This window comes from Bison bison, unplaced genomic scaffold (genome assembly GCF_000754665.1).
Source record: "Bison bison bison isolate TAMUID 2011002044 unplaced genomic scaffold, Bison_UMD1.0 scf7180017864481, whole genome shotgun sequence".
In the NCBI taxonomy this organism is placed as follows: Eukaryota; Metazoa; Chordata; class Mammalia; order Artiodactyla; family Bovidae; genus Bison; species Bison bison.
The window spans coordinates 2,667,722-2,685,827 of record NW_011495041.1 but is presented as its reverse complement, the minus strand read 5'-3'; positions in this window follow the sequence as shown (position 1 = coordinate 2,685,827).

Sequence of the window (18,106 nt, the reverse complement as noted above, 5' to 3'; positions counted from 1 at the left end):
ACAGAGGAGCCTGGCAGGCTACAGCCCACGGGGTCACAAAGAGTTAGACACGACTGCGCAACTGAGCACACACACACATGCTAACAATAAGAGAGGTGCTGAGGTGTGACAGTGAGCAAAGAGACACGAGCAAAGGGAGCAAAGGGACATCTTCTAGTGGCTCCAGCAGTTTATGGCGGAGGAGATGGTCAGCAAGCAAATAACCACATAGATATCATTGCAGTGTGTGTCATTGCCACGAGGGCAAGAGCACAGGGCGTGTGGCAGGTGAGGACATAGTAACAGTCTCTTGTGGAGTGAGGGAGTGAGGTTTAGACAGAGATCTGGGTTCCAATAGGGGAAGGAGTTTTCCAGCTGCAAGGAACAGTCTTTAGGAAGGGACTTCAGGATGCAGAGGCTTTGGAAGCTTTCAAGCATTACCTAAAGGCTGATGCTGAAACTCCAGTACTTTGGCCACCTGATATGAAGAGCCAACTCACTGGAAAAGACCCTGATGCTGGGGTACATTGAGGGCAGGAGAAGAAGGGGGCGACTGAGGATGACATGGTTGCATGGCATCACCGACTCAATGGACATGAGTTTGAGCAAGCTCCAGGAGACAGTGAAGGGCAGGGAAGCCTGGAGTGCTGCAGTCCCTGGAACGGCAAAGACTTGGACACGACTTAGTGACTGAACAAACAAAAAAACAGAAAGGAAGAAGGGCATTGGGTTGGGGGTCAGAGGGAAGGCAGCCCTCACAGGCCTTAGGGTTCAGGTCTAAGAATCTCTGTCCTACAAGGTTGTGTTAGTATCAGGTACACAGCGATTCAGTGATTCAGGTATATACATACATATGTATGGACATATGCTTTTTCACGGAGAAGGCAATGGCACCCCACTCCAGTACTCTTGCCTGGAAAATCCCATGGATGGAGGAGCCTGGTGGGCTGCAGTCCATGGGGTCGCTAAGAGTCGGACACGACTGAGCGACTTCACTTTAACTTTTCACTTTCATGCATTGGAGAAGGAAATGGCAACCCATTCCAGGGTTCTTGCCCGGAGAATCCCAGGGACGGGGGAGCCTGGTGGGCTGCCATCTATGGGGTCGCACAGAGTTGAATACAACTGAAGTGACTTAGCAGCAGCAGTATGCTTTTTCAGATTCTCTTGAATTATAGTTTATTACAAGACATTTAGTCCAGTTCCCTGTGCTATATGGTAGGTCCTTGTTGTTGACCTGTTACATATATTAGTATATATACGTTAATCCCAAAGTTCTAATTTATCTCTCCCACCATTTCCTCTTTGGTAACCATAAGTTTGTTTTATCTATGAGTCTGTTTCTGTTCTATAAATTATTTCATTTGTATCTTTTTTTTTTTTAAGATTCCACATATAACCAATGTCATGGGCTTCCCCAGAGGTTCAGCAGTAAAGAATCTGCCTGCTATGCAGGAGCCACAGGAGACACGGATTTGATGCCTGGGTCAGGAAGATCCCCTGGAGGAGAGAATGGCAACCCACTCCAGTATTCTACCTGGAGAATCCCCAAAGACAGAGGAGCTTGGAAGGCTACAGTCCATAGGGTCACAAAGAGTTGGACATGACTGAAGAGACTTAGCACACATGCACAAATAAGCAATATCACATGATATGTATCTTTGTCTGGCTTGCTTCACTTGGTGTGATAATCTCTAGGTCCATTCGAGTGTTTGACAGACATTATTTCATTCCTTTTTATGGCTGAGTAATATTCTGCTGTGTATATACGTGTGACACCTCATCTTTATCCATTCGTGTGTCTGGTCACTTTGCATGTCTTGGTTATTGTAATAGTGCTGCCATAAACACTGGGGAGCATGTATCTTGATGAAGCTTAATATTCGAGGACTGGCACTTGAAATCAAGCTGGACGGGCCAGAGAGAGGAGAGTGTGTGTCCCAGAATAGCCAGAAATGTCCCTCTTCTCTAGTCTTCCTGATGAGACATCCTGTAGAGCAGAGGTCAGCAGCATTTGGCTTTCCAGGCTGTACGGTTTCAGTCTATCCTCAGCTATGGTGATGGAGCATGACAGCAGCCTTAGATGATACACAAATGAACATGTGTGGCTGTGTTCCAATATCGTTTATTTATAAAAACAAGCAGGGAGCAGATGTTGCCCATGGGAGTAGTTTGCTGACCTTTACTTTAGCATAACACTCTGGTCTCTTTCCTTCTTAACCCTCCCCTTGGGGAGGTGTTGGGATCAATGGATGTGTTTTACTGGAGAACTCAGGTGACCCCATCTTTGGGTGGCTCTGCTGGACCGCAGGAAGCTCCGGGATGCTGAAAGTCACATGGGGCAAGACATGCTGTTGATTCCTGAAGCCCTTCCGTGAGGCCACTAACAGCCCTGGTCTGACTGCATGCTGGGGCAAAGGAGTCTCAGAACCACTTGGCTAAGAGAACTAACCATGGTGTCCAAACCCAGTTTTACCAGAAATGAAAGTGATGTTATAACTCCCTCTGCCTGATACCATCTCTTATCGCAATTGCTCCGAACTTGGGAGCCGCGCCCCCTGGCCAACCCTGACAGGAGAAGTGTGTATTTCTCAGTTCAACTGTCTATGAGGTTGGGTCGCTTTGGGTTGAAAGTTTACAACTCTTACAGGCAGCCTCGGGCTTCCCGAGTAGGTAAAGAATCTGCCTACAGGAGACCTGGGTTCATTTCCTGGATCAGGAAGATCGCTTGGAGAAGGGAATGGCTACCCATTCCAGTATTCTTGCCTGAAGAATCCCATGGATAGAGGAGTCTGGTGGGCTACAGTCCAGGGGATCACAAAGAGTCGGACATGACTGAGAGACTAGCACTTCACAAAGGCAACCTCAGGCAGAATGTGGTTACCGTGGAGTCTGGTTGTATCTGTTTTCTCTTCTGGTTAATGAAAAAATGTGAACACCTTGCTGGTAAGTAATGCACATCATGACTGTTGACGTCAGTGGCGGTTGGGAAGCGGAGTTGGGGCTGGAGATTGTGTAGGGGCCTGTGTTCCCTCTTCTTTCTGCCTCACTTTCAGAGGCCTGACCTCACTCAACAGCAGCATTAGATTTGTACCCGTTGAACAAAGATTGCACATTCTTCAGTATTATCATGAGAAAATACAGACACGCAAAGGAGGAGGGAATAAAAACCACCTTCACTCCCCACCCAGAGATAGTGATTAGTAATAGTTTGGTGTGCATTTTTCCAGATGCAAAAATGAGATCATAGTGTCCATATTGTTTTGTGACCTTCTTCTGGCACTTAAAATATCATAAATAACCTTCCATGATCCAGAGTAAGAATGTACATCATGGCTTTCCATAGTGATGGGATTCATTGATTTAATCCTCTCTTATTGCCCATGTAGATGGTTTCCAAGCTCTCTCAGTAAAATCAGTGTTGCAGTGGACACTTATAAAGAGCTGAGGGAGCACTCCCTTAATTATTTACATAAGCTGAGTTCCAAGAAGACAATCGTGCCTGTAAAGATATTTTTTGGAAAATCACACATTTCATTTCCTTCTAAAAGGACCTAGGCTTGATGTGTTTACTTAGAGAGGAAGAGTAAGTTTATGTCTGCTTTTAGAAGCTTAGCTCCAGCGGTCCCTGGCTTCTGTGGTCTAGAGGGTGAGAGCCTCAAGAATCCCCTAACCGCAGAAAGTTATGTTAGCTTGGAGGTTTTGCCTCCCATTCCTCCCCTTGGAGGTGGGACCTTGAAAATACTCAGTGGACTGGAGACACCAACAAAATGGGAAGATGGGGAAACTGGCCAAGGTCCAGCCGTTTGGAAGAAGGTGAGCTGAGAACACCCTGCATCTCTGGGGACAGGTGGCCTGCACTGGGGGGAGTGGGTGCCTCTCAAGCTTTCTCCTTTTTTCCTCCATATTTTAAACTCTGGCTTAGCAATTTTCCCATAGTAACTGGGGAAAACTTCTCGGGAGACCTCCTCAGGTGCTCAGAACTAATAGGAGCAGGAGACAGAGGGGAGGGACAGAAACCTGGCTCTAGGGTCTAAGGGGGACTGATATGGACCCCCAAAGTGTCCTTCTGAACTGCCCAGTCTACTCAGAAGGTCAGGAAAGAGCTAGACTAGGGTCAGAGAACCTGCCAGGAATGAGGAGTATGCCTTTGCCTCAGTCTCCCTGGATAACTTCTCAGGCCATATGAGAGGCAATGGGCAGGCTTCAGTACCCATCACAGAGCAGAAAGTGTTAGTTGCTCAGTCGTATCCGACTCTTTTCGACCCCATGGACTGTAGCCCGCCAGGCTCCTCTGCCCACGGAATTCTCCAGGCAAGAATAGTGGAGTGGGTAGCCATTCCCTTCTCGGGGATCTTTCCGACCCAGGGACCGAACTTGGGTGTCCTACATTGCAGGCAGATTCTTTACAGTCTGAGCCACTGGGAAGCCCCATCACAGAGCAGAGGGCTCCCTAAAAGGGGTCATCTCTCAAATCACCCCCTAAGCCCCGCATCACCTAAGATGCTCTTGCGGTGGCTCGTAGCACCACTGTGCACCTCGCTCAAAGACGCAGGCGCTTTGACCCCAGAGGCGCTTACTCAGTAAGTCCAGGACAGAGCCCCCAAGCTCGGTAAAATTTCCAAAAGGGTTAAAAACCTCTGAGCAATCTCTTTAGACCACATTGTGAGCTACTCATGATTAGACAGGTCAGAATGCAGGGAATGACTATAGGCTTTGGAACTGGCTGATCAGTTTAAGGTCTGGAGAACGGGAGTAATAATGTGTACATCTGGAAGTCTACCAGCACAGTGTATGTACTCAGTGGATGGCAGCTCAAGAAGCTGAGGAGTAATTACTTGCATAAAAGGCAAGGGGAAGGACTTCCTCGGTGGTCCAGTGATTAAGAATCCTCCCACCAATGCAGGGGACATGGGTTCGATCCCTGGTCTGGGAAGATCCCATATGCCACAAGGCAAGTCAGTCCATGCACTACAACTACTGAGTCCACGCTCTAGAACCCGTGACCACAACTACGGAACTTGAGGGCTGCAACTACTGAACTCAAGCCTGTGCTCTGCAGCGAGAGAAGCCAGCGCAACGAGAAGCCTGTGCACCGTTACTAGAGAAGAGCCCCTGCTCGCCCAGCTAGAGAAAGCTCGTCCACAGCAACAAAGACCCACTGCAACCAGAGTAATAATACTAATAGATTGAAAAAATATAAAGGCAGTGAGAGAGCAAGAGTGAGATAAACGAGGGTGACATCAGTTAGTTTCATTTGCTCATCAAGACTGACCTGAGCTTTGGCATCAAAGGAGATCTTGAACTATTTGGTTTGCTAAACAAAAGACTTAGATCTCAGTGCTGAGTCCAGAATGCCTGTTTGTACCAGTGTGCTGTGCAAATCATGTCAGGATGGAATGGCCATTTATTTCGCTTTATCTTTCCATCCTGGCCTGCTTTAGAGTGGGGGCCTAGGATCTGCTTTGTGTTAAAAATGATCTCTCTGGAGAGAGCATAATCTGCTATTATTGTGTCTTATAGTGGAGGCCAAGTGCTTTCCCATAGTCTAAACCCAAATCTGACTTTCCACACTGGTTCCATTTTGCAACAGCAATTGGCCAAAAAGGAAGAAACAAAGTTTCCAAAAGGTCTCAGGTGTTTCCTCCTGCACCTTTAGGAGGATCGCTTTGTCTAACACACAAGGATTCCAGTTCCACATATGGCTCAGAGTCAGGTCTTCCCACGGTGGTTTTCAAGATCTCCTGAAAACTTAGATGTTGTACAAACAATCCGTGGTAATTCAAGCATTCTTTCTTTCTAAGATCACTTTACACTTCAAGAATCTGGTCTCTTTTTTGTTCTTTTTTTTTCGTTGATCCTTACTTGGCACTTCACACTTGGAACTTCGACTGGAAGGTTCTTTGTCCCCTTCCCCCAAAATTAACGACGTGCGGGAAAACTTTTAGGTGCACTAAGGGAGATGGAATTAAAAGAGGCGTGCGCAGTGGCCTTCTGCGAGACAATCACCCTTTGAATGCGTGGCTGCTCACTCTGCCTAAATCTGTCTGCTTTGCAAGTTTGGGTTCCGTGCATTAGCGTTTCTTAAAATAGGACTCACAGTTGAACCTCATTCAGGCTCTGAGATAAAGCCTGGAGCTGGGTCTGCAGGGAGCCGTGTGGCCAAGCTGGTGTGTGGTGATGACGTCCAGAGTCTCATGCTGGGCTCTAAATCACAGCTTAAACCCCAGAGCTAAAAGCATCATTCCTCTCTGGCACTTTCAATTTAAAAGCCATGCTATATTTTTGTTTCCAATTATAGAAGGAGCAAAATGAAAGCATCTGGAACTCATTATTGCCCCTTTATTCCTCACCGTAACTTTGCGAAAGCAAAATAAGCTCTCTCAAAAAGGCACAGGAAAAGAGAGGAAGCATTGCCTCCAGAACTAAGCCCTCACACCCAGGCCCCGATCCCACGTGCATCCCCGTGACCACATTGCAAACACATGGAGTGTGGGATTTATGATGGAAACCTTGACAGCTCGTCAGCTCCTGCTGGGAGGAAGCTCAAGGGAGCCCGGGAGTCACCCGGCTTCTCAGAATGCTTGGCTCCCTCTGTCTGGCCACTCCTGATGTCCAAGACTTGACCCACAGCCCAAGAACCCAAGCCCCTAAGATCAGGCCTTCTCCCAACACATCTGCATGAATTGCAAGGATCCTGGTTCCAGGAAAAACAAGCTTCCAGTGGACATTATGAAGAAACCAACTTGGAGAGCGTGCAAGCTCCCATGGCCTTTAGTGCCATGCAAAAAGAAATGGATACATGACTCCCCGTGATGATTAAGACTCAACTCAAACTCCTGGGCATGCCACCCAAGGCCTTTCTGGCCTGTTCCCTACCACTGCCCTGGGTTAGCTACCACTCATTCTCTTTGAGCATGCTGTCTTCTGCCAGAGGATCATTTATTTCTCCAAACACACCATGAACGTTGATGTCTTGGCTCATGCAGTTCCCACATCTCCAGAGCCCCTCCTCAGTCTATTTCCAAGCATAGTAAACTTTGACCCACTCTTTTTTTTTTTTAACCTTTAAAAAAGAATTAATTCATTTTTTTGACCATGCCCTGCGGCATGCTGGATCTTAGTTCCCCCACCAGGGATCAAACCCACATCCCTGCAGTGGAAGAAGAGAGTTTTAACCACTAGACCGCCAGGGAAGTCTCAACTCCCACCCACTCTTGAAAAGTCACTTCAAATAGTGCCTTCCTTCAAAATGCACTCAAACTAGTCACTGACCTCCAACTATTTTCTAAATGTGGTTGTGGCTACTGGGTCTACAGTGGACAAGAAGATGTGGTCCATGCCCTTAAAGAACTTAGAGAGAAGGCCCCGTTCAATTTAGTTTATTTTTAACCAATGCCTGAGATGCATCTGGCACTGCCGGGTGGTGTCAGTTTCCATGGCTGCTGTAACAAATGATCGCAGACTTTGTTGTCGTTTAGTCGCTGAGTAGTGTCCAACTCTTTGCAACACCATGGACTGTAGCCCACCAGGCTCCTCTGTCCATGGAAGTTCCCAGGCAAAAATATTGAAGTGGGCTGCTATTTCCTTCTCCAGGGGATCTTCCTGACCCAGGGATCGAACCCACATCTTCTGCATTGGCGAGCAGATCCTTTACTCCTGAGTCACCAGGGAACAAAAGGATTATCTGAGAATTTTGTAGGCTAGAAATCCAACATGGGTTACCCGTCAAAAATCAAGGCTGCATGGACTTCTGGAGAGTTTGTTTTCCTGCCTCTTCCAGGTTCTAGAGGCCACAGGGTTTCCTTGGCTCATGGCCCCTTCCTTCATCTTTACAGGCAGCCATAACCATAGAGTCCTTTTAACATCAAATCATGCTCACTCTCTTCCTCCCCCTTTTCTGCTTTTAAGGTCCTTTCTGATTTCACTGGCCCCTCCACATCATCCAGCATAATTTCTTTTTTATAAAACCAGCTGATGAGCAACTTGAATTTCTTCCACAATCTTAACATCTCTTCACCTTGCAAAGTGAGCTTCCCAGGGGACGCTAGTGGTAAAGAACTTCTACCAACGCAGGAGACATAAGAGACATAGGTTCGATCCCTGGGTTGGGAAGATCCCCTGGATGAGGGCATGGCAACCCACTCTAGCATTCTTGTCTGGAGAATCTCATGGACAGAGCAGCCTGCCAAGCTACAGTCCACAAGGTCGCAGAGTCAGACAGGACTGAAGCGACTTAGCCCACACCTTATAATGTAATATATTCACAGGTTCCAACTAGGATGTGGACATCTTTGGAAGGAGGCTACTATTTTGACTATCACAGAGAATAAAGTGGTAAAGTGGATGCTGGAACTCCCTCAAGGAAACTTCCCTTTTCTTTTTTTTAATATCTACAGCTTTTAAAAGAATATTTATTTGTTTGTTTAGCTGCTCTGGGTCTTAGTTGTGGCATGTGGGATCTAGTTCCTGGACGAGGGATCAAACCCAGGAACCATGCACTGGGAGTGTGGAGTCTCAGCCACTGGACCACCAGGGAAGTCCCTCAAGGAAACTTTTCTGCAAAGCCTTCCTTATAAACACAGGCAGGAATTTTTATTTTTTTTAAGTTAATACTTTCCTTTCTTTTTCTTTTTTTTTTGGCCAAGCCATGCTGCTTGCAAGATCTTAGTTCCCCGACTAGGGATGGAACCCCAGCCCTTGGCAATGAGAGCAGCAGACCCAACCACTGGACGACCAGGGAATTCCCCCATAGACAGGCCTCATAACAGGATTCATCCTGTTACGCTTTTTGCACTCTGTGTGTGCGTTAAGTTGCATCAGTCGTGTCTGACTCTTTGCAGCCCTACAGACTGTAGCCTGCCAGGCTCCTCTGTCCCTGGGATTTTCCAGGCAAGAATATTGGAGCGGGTTGCCATGCCCTCCTCCAGGGGATCTTCCCCAGGGATTTAACCCACATCTCTTATGTCTCCTGCATTGGCAGGAAGTTCTTTACCACTAGTGCCACCTGGGAAGCTCTTTGCACTTCATAAATATATTTTTAACAACATTTAACGTGCTTAAAGCAGTGTTTCCCAGAGTGTGGAACATATAACACTTGGTATTTTGCATTTTGTACTTTAATAATCATGTATTTTTTAATGTGAATTTGAAAAGCATTAGTAGCATAGCCATATAAGTACTATATATCCATGTAAGTAGTATATATAGGTTATATAACCTTCCTTTTTAAATGGAATTGATTTAAGATTTTAAAGAGTGAAACAAAATATGAATTAATAGTATATGTTGTATGCGCCAAGGCAAAAAGAAAAAAAAAACAGTGAGAGTAGTACTTGAATGACTACAACATAAGAAAACCTCTCTTAGAGTTAATACTTTCCAGAGAAACTCTGAGTTTCCTGAGGGCACCTTCTAATGAGAAGATTAAAATAATATTAGAGTAATCTTCTCATTATTGTATCCCTGGCTTCTAGCAAAATTCTCAGCACAAAATAGGTGCTCAACAAATATTTGTAGAATCTACAAATAACTGATTAAATGACTAACCTCTGTGTTTTCTTCACTCCTTGAGGACAGGAACTGTGCTTATTAATTTTTATATTTCTGGGACCTAGTACCCTCAACATCACTGTGCTCAAATGTTTATTCAATAAATTAATGAGCAGGCTCAAATTGTGAATTTGAATTGTGATTCATTTTTATTACTTCTAGAGTAATTCCACACTGCGGAAATGCAGCTAAAGTAACGATTGAATACTCACAACCCTCTGTTTTAATGATTTTATTGTAATGGGGCTTTCTATGATGTGCACTCTGTAGGGAATAAAAGATGAGGGTGTAAATGCTGAAGATTAACTGTAACTGAGGCCCACATTCTTGGTAGAGGATTAACGATAGAAAATGACTCCTAGCATAGGAGGGTGGATGTTGATATGTACTCATAAGACTCCCAGCTTTCCCCTCTTTCTTCCCTGGTCTAATTATATATTTTTTATAATTTTCCTGGTCATGCAGCATATGGGTTCTTAGTCCCCTGACCAGGGATCAAACCCACACCCCTTTGCATTGGAAGTGTAGAGTCTTAACCACTTTCCCACACTGGACCACTGGGGAAGTCCCCCTGGGTCTTCTTATAACAGTGTTTTGATTTAGTGGATATTTCCTAAATTACAAGTAATTCATGCATTCAGCATTGTAGCAAGCCCATTGCATGCAACATTATGCTGTATGTGAAGGACACAAAAAATGAATAAAACCCAGTTACTTACTTTGACAAGCTTACAATTTAGTAGGGGAGTAATTCACACGTAAATCCATTCTTGTCATGCAATTAAAATAGTTTTACCAGGGACTTTCCTGGTGGTCCCGTGCTGAAGAGTCACACAGCAGACTCAGGTTCAATCACCGGTCCAGGAACTAAGATGCCACGTGCCACAGGGAAACTAAACATGTGCACCACCACTAGAGAGTGCCACCAGCCACAAAGCAGGCCCAGCACAGCCAAAATAAAACAAACAAACAAGCAAGCCAAGAGCTCTACCAGGAAAGATCACAGGGCATGGGAGCATTGAAAGTGAGCGTATAGTCTGAGGTCAGCCAAACTATGATGCTGAAACAAAGAAAGCAAAACGTCAATCAACTCTGTGAAAGAGTATTACAGAATCCAGAATTCCACAACAGAATTTATTATCCAGAGTATTAAAAAAAAACAACAACTACTCAACAAATGAAGGACCAAGGAAAGGTCACCCAATGGCTTTTGAACTACATTCACTGACTTGGACTTCCCTGGTGGCTCAGACGGTAACTCGTCGATCCCCGGGTTGGGAAGATCCCCTGGAGAAGGAAATGGCAATCCACTCTAGTACTATTGCCTGGAAAATCCCATGGACAGAGGAGCCTGGTAGGCTACAGTCCATGGGGTTGCAAAGAGTCGGACACGACTGAGCGACTTCACTTCATTTCACTTCATTGACTTGAAGAAAAACAGAACCAGAAATCATTAAAAGGAGCCAAACTATGGGAGAGGGAGAGGGTGGGAAGATTTGGGAGAATGGCATTGAAACATGTAAAATATCATGTATGAAACGAGATGCCAGTCCAGGTTCGATGCATGATACTGGATGCTTGGGGCTGGTGCACTGGGACGACCCAGAGGGATGGTATGGGGAGGGAGGAGGGAGGAGGGTTCAGGATGGGGAGCACATGTATACCTGTGATGGATTCATTTTGATATTTGGCAAAACTAATACAATTATGTAAAGTTTAAAAATAAAATAAAATTTAAAAAAAAGATACAATCAAAAAAAGTAAAAAATATAAATTAAAAAAAAAAAAAGAGCCAAACAGAAATTCTGGAATTGAAAAACACATGGCCTGAAATGAAAAGCTCACTGTATGTCCTTGAAAGCAGAATGGAGACAATAGTCAATGAACTTGAAGATAGGTCCATAGAGATTGTTCAGTTAAAAAAGAAAAGATTGAAAATTAGCAGGAACCAGTTTTAAGATATCAAAGGTATATCAAAATACATGTAATTGGAGTCTCAGGAAAGATGAGAGAAATTGGAGTGGAAAAAAAAATGTTTTAATAAATAATGGATGATATTTCCCCAAATTTGGTGAAAGACATAAATCTACAAATTTAAAGAAGCTATAAATATGATGAAAACCATACCTAGGCACATCATAGCTATATGCCAAAAATAAAAATAAAGAGAAAAATTTTAAAGTAGCCAGAAGAAAATGACACATGACATACAAGGGAGCAAAGATTTGAATAAAATCTGATTTCCCATTAAAAACTCCGGAGACTTTGTATATCCTCTTTAAGGGAGAAGTTACCTTTTTTTTTTTAATGTACATGGATAGTTGTTCATCATGTTAGGTGGAAGCATTATTTTTCTACTGCCCTTATTTGAAAGCAATGGTTTAAAAAGGTGTATGTAGTTGCCAAGTTAGTAAAAACTATGCTAGATTGTTCTGTGGACAACTTGGTTAAATTGGAAATTCCGTCTTGAGAATTCTCTTCCCTAGATGGTTCTTGGTTAAAATTGGTTCCAGAATTCTCTTCCCTGGATGGTTCTTGGTTAAAGGGGGAATTTGAAAGAAGATTTGAGAGGCTAAAGTGAGGCAGCACAATTACCTTCTGAACAGCGTCACTGGATACAGAAACAGCAAATACAGAGATGCCCCAGGGGTCTCAGCTTGTCCTTCTTCCTCTGCTCCACATCCAGCTCATGTCCTGGAATGTAGATCCCGATGACCAAGGCTCACTGCCAGATGCACTCAGGCAGCCTTCCGTGGACACCTCCAGAAGCTCCTGGCTCTTGGCCCCTCTCTAGTGGCTGGATATAACAGGCCTCTTATATTCCCCTGAAAGCTCCAACTTGTCCACTCTCACCAGTGCTTCAGGAAGACTGGCTAACAACTTCATTGATAATCCTCTAAGTTGCCAGACTGTCACTTTTCCAGTCTACCTCCCCCTTACCCGCGCCATTGGCTCAGAAAATAAAGAATCTGCCTGCAATGCGGGAGACCCAGGTTTGATCCCTGGGTCAGAAAGATCCCCTGGAGAAGGGAATGGCAACCCACTCCACTATTCTTGCCTGGAGAATCCCATGGAGAGAGGAGCCTGGTGTACTACAGTCCATGGGGTCACAAAGGATAGACATGACTGAGCGACTAACACTTTCACCTCTACGCTCCCCCCACCATTGTGTAATATCTAATTTCTGAAATCAGTCCTTTATCTCATAACATTCATAGCAGTTCCATTTTTCTGGATATACTTTGGCTGACATACCATTGAGGAAATAGTTGAGTGGTGCTGAAAGCTCCCACTCATCAGGATGCACTTAGTTACGGCTTGGGATCCACTGGTCAAAGCAAATCCATGGCCACCCCTAACTTCAAATACGGCAAAGAAATCCAGCTTTTCCATGTGCCTTAAATCAAACTTGAACCAGAATATTTGCAAATACACTACTACGCATAGGATAATATGCAAATGATCAATAGGTGTGGGTCATCAAATCTCCTGCCTGTCACAGTCAAATAAATTAATTAAAATATGTTTTAAAAAAGAACCCAGGGCTCTAACTCAGAAACTCTCCTACTTGCCAATACATTATATTAATCTTGCGATAATTATAATGACAAATGTCAGATACTGACCTGGGTGCTTTATAGATTCTAATTCTCTCAACAATATTTCAAGGAATGTGTTACCATTCTATTTAAGTTCAGTGGTATGTGGGAAACTCCTCAAGGTTACAGTGAAAAAGTGGCCTGGGCTTTAAGCCATCTCCTGTTGCCTCCAGAGTCTCTGCTCATCCTGTTACCATTACAGCGACGTTTCAAAGTTAGTCAAATGACTATTCGTCTTTAAAACTCTCCAGGGACTCCCCAAGCACTGCAGGAGAGTCCCCGTTTCCAGCCTGCACCCCAGGCTCTAAGCTCAGTGAGCATCTGGCATTTCCCCAGAACACGCTGTCCCATGTGTCTTAGTATGTGCTGTTGCCATGCTTAGAACACTTTCCTCTCCAACTTCTGCCCCTCAAGGCAGGAATCTTATTTATATGCCGTCTATCAGTTTCAACTTCTAACTCTGTGAAACAAACCTTCTCTAACCCATTCAGGCAGACTCCATCTTCCCAGCTCCGTGTGCCCATGTTCACCGTGCATGCATTGTTCATCCAAGTAACATCATTGACCTAGAGCGCCCACTCCCTAACCAGATGTTGAAGTCCTCTGGGCGAAGACCCTGTCTCATTCATCGTTGTATCTGCCATACCTAGTATAGTGCCTGGCACATGACCCATGTTCAATAATAAGTGAATGAATGAATGAATACAGAAGGGTATATAATAACCTTCAATGCAGAGACATAAAGTTCCTGAAAATGAATTGCATGCTGCCTCCACACTCTGTTCTCCAAGGCCAGGGGCACATGGCCAGCCCCTCCAGAAGCTTTCCATCTTGCTCTTACATGCACCTTGTTGGATACATGGCTGAATAATGCCTGGAGCCTCAGAGTGAAGAATTGGCCAAATCTTAGGACCTAATCAGTTAATGGACTGGAAATCCAAATGAGGCTCTTCTGTTATTTTGCAAAGAAAATGCAAAAAATGTCTCATAATAAAGTACCTTAAAGGCTAAATACAGACATCAGCTTATAGAAGAGCATCAGATGTGTGCTTTAATCTCCCTTCTCATTTTGCCATCCCTGAGTAATTCAAAGTGGCATGGAAACCTGGCAGTTAACCAATTAACCTGGTTGAAGTAAACAGTCAAATGACATAATTAATGATCATGTTCGCCAGATTTCTCCTTTGCTTTTTTTGCTTGGTAGATACAGCTTGGAGGCTACAAATACATTTATAAGCGAATTGCCTAGTTTTCCTGATGCATCCTCCTGCATCTTAGGTTTGGCATCTTCCATTACCCCTCTGGCTCTTCTCCATCACTTCAGAAAACAACTAGAGAAAGAGGCATGCTCACAGCACCAGGACATTTATCCTCACACTTGGCTCCAAAAGGAATCTCATGGCCTCAAGTTTGGCTTGTCAACCCAGGTCAAGGTTATGAATTTGCATTTCCTTTCTATATTGGTATCCAAAAAGTGGCTCCTCTCTTGACCGGTTGTCACAGGAGCCAAAAGAAGCAATAACTGGGCCTTCTCCCAGCCATGAGAAATCGAAAGGAAGGATGTTAATTCTTCAACAAGACACATTCAACCCATGATCCACAGGAAGAGAACTTGGCTTCTCTTGTCTTTTAAAAAAATTAATTCAGACATTTAACTCTAGCTATGATGGAGTAACTTCTTAGCAGGTCAATGCTCCCATAGAAAAAAACAAGAAAGATGGGTTAAAAGGAAGAAAAAAACCTGATCGAAGGCATTAAAGACCTTTTAAGGATGCCAGAACTTGAGACTGTAGATCTCAAGGAGAAAGAAACTGCACTGAAGAAGCCCAGCTTTTTGAATGAAGCTTTCCCCTTGAGGCATTTGCCAACTTTTGTGTGGGACTGAAAAGCCAGCAGAGCTGTATAAAAATCTCACAAGGGGAGAGAGAGAGACAAAAATTGAAGTTTGTGGATGCCAAAACAGCCAGGTCTTGAGAGGTCAAAATTCAGGAGATTAAAAAAAAAAAAAAAGCAGAGAAGTGAGTCTGACACTCCACATCAGTTTTCCTATTGAAGTATTTTCTTCTTAGCAGGTATGATGCTGAAAAGTCAAGGAGAAACAGCTGAAAAACAGAACAAAGTTTTTAGTGGTTTCACAGTGCTGAGAAATGAAAATTCAACTTCAGGGCTCACCCAGGACAAAATCCTCAAGAAGCTTCTCAGTTCTCAAACCAAGCCCTAACAAAAGCTACAAATCAGTCTTGAGTCTTCCCACCCCTGATTAGATTCAGGTTATCTTCCTTCTGTTGTCTGCCAGAGTGTAGGACGAATTCCTTATGGAGGTACGTAACTTCATCCAGAGTGCTATAATTTATCACACATGACACCCACCATTCAAACTAAGGTTATCATAAAACCAAAAGTCAGGACCAAAAGAACAATTATCCAGGGTAAGTGCCTTATATTCAGTTCAGTTCAGTTGCTCAGTTGTGTTCAACTCTTTGTGACCCCATGGACTGCAGCACACCATGCTTCCCTGTCCATCACCATTTCCAGAGCTTGCACAAATTCATGTCCATCGAGTCGGTGATACCATCCAACAGTCTCATCCTCTGTCATCCCCTTCTCAATCTTTCCCAGCATCGGGGTCTTTTCTAAGGAGTCAGTTCTTCATATCAGGTGGCCAAAGTACTGGAGTTTCAGCTTCAACATTAGTCCTTCCAATGGATATCAGGACTGATTTCCTTTAGAATGGACTGGTCTGTTCTCCTTGCCATCCAGGGGACTCTCAAGAGTCTTCTCCAACACCACAGTTCAAAATCATCACTTTGACACTCAGCTTTCTTTACGGCCCAACTCTCATATCCATACACGACTACTGGAAAAATCATAGCTTTAACTAGATGGACCTTTGTTGGCAAAGTAATGCCTCTGCTTTTTAATATGCTGTCTAGGTTGGTCATAACTTTTCTTCCAAGGAGCAAGCATCTTTTAATTTTATGGCTGAAGTCACCATCTGCAGTGATTTTGGATCCCAAAAAATAGTGTGTCACTGTTTCCATTGTTTCCCCATCTATTTGCCCTGAAGTGATAGGGCCAGATGCCATGATCTTAGTTTTTTGAATGTCGAGTTTTTTTTTTTTTTTTGAATGTCGAGTTTTAAGCCAGCTTTTTCCCTCTCCTCTTTTACTTTCATCAAAAGGCTCTTTAGTTCTTCACTTTCTGCCATAAGGGTGGTATTATCTGCATATCTGAGGTTATTGATATTTCTCCCAGAAATCTTGATTCCAGTCTGTGCTTCATCCAGTCTAGCATTTTGCATGATGTACTCTGCATGTAAGTTAAATAAGGTGACAATATACAACCTTGATGTACTCCTTTCCCGATTTGGAACCAGTCTGTTATTCCATGTCAAGTTCTAACTGCTGCTTCTTGACCTGCATACAGATTTCTCAGAAAGCAGGCAAGGTGATCTAGTATTCCCATCTCTTGAAGAATTTTCCATAGTTTGTTGTGATCCAAACAGTCAAAGGCTTTGGCATAGTCGATGAAAAGAAACATATGCTTTTCTGGAATTCTCTTGCTTTTTCGATGATTCAACAGATGTTGCCAATTTGATCTCTGGTTTCTCTACCTTTTCTAAATCCAGTTTAAACATCTGGAATTTCACAGTTCATGTACTGTTGAAGCCTGGCTTGGAGACTTTTGAACATTACTTTGCTAGTGTGTGAGAGTAGTGCTGTTGTGCAGTAGTTTGAGCATTCTTTGGCATTGCCTTTCTTTGGGATTGGATTGAAAACTGACCTTTTCCAGTCCTGTGGCCACTGCTGAGTTTTCCAAATTTGCTGGCATATTAAGTGCAGCATTTTCACAACATCAGTTGGAATTCCATCACTACTACTAGCTTTGTTTGTAGTGATGCTTCCTAAGGCCCACTTGACTTTGCATTCCAGGATGTCTGGCTCTAGGTGAGTGATCACACCATTGTGATTATCTGGGTTGTGAAGATTTTTCTATAATTCTGTGTATTCTTGCCACCTGTTCTTAATATCTTCTGCTTCTGTTAGGTCCATACCATTTCTGTCCTTTATTGAGCCCATCTTTGCATGAAATTTTCCCTTGGTATCTCTAACTTTGTTGAAGAGATCTCTAGTCTTTCCCATTCTATTGTTTTCCTCTATTTCTTTGAGTTGATTACTGAGGAAGGCTTTCTTTTTTTTTTTTTTTGAGGAAGGCTTTCTTATCTCTCCTTGCTATTCTTTGGAACTCTGCATTCAGATGGGTATATCTTTCCTTTTCTTCTTCGCCTTTCACTTCTCTTCTTTTCTCAGCTATTTGTAAGGCCTCCTCAGACAACCATTTTTCCTTTTTGCATTTCTTTTTATCTGGAAATGTTTTGATCACCACTTCCTGTACAATGTTATGAACCTCCATCCATAGCTATTCAGGCAATCTATCATATCTAATCCTTTGAATCTATTTGTCACTTCCACTGTAAGGGATTTGATTTAGGCCATACCTGAATGGTATAGTGGTTTTCCCTACTTTCTTCAATTTAAGTTTGAATTTGGCAATAAGGAGTTCATGATCTGATCCACAGTCAGCTCCTGAACTTATATTCAGTTCAGTTCAGTTCAGTCTCTCAGTCGTGTCTGACTCTTTGTGACCCCATGAACTGCAGCATGCCAGGCCTCCCTGTCCATCACCAACTCCCAGAGTTCACCCAAACCCACGTCCATTGAGTTGGTGATGCCATCCAGCCATCTCATCCTCTGTCGTCCCCTTCTCCTCCTGCCCCCAATCCCTCCCAGGATCAGAGTCTTTTCCAATGAGTCAACATTTCACATGAGGTGGCCAAAGTACTGGAGTTTCAGCTTTAGCGTCATTCCTTCCAAAGAACAACCAGGACTGATCTCTTTTAGAATGGACTGGTTGGATCTCCTTGCAGTCCAAGGGACTCTCAAGAGTCTTCTCCAACACCACAGTTCAAAAGCATA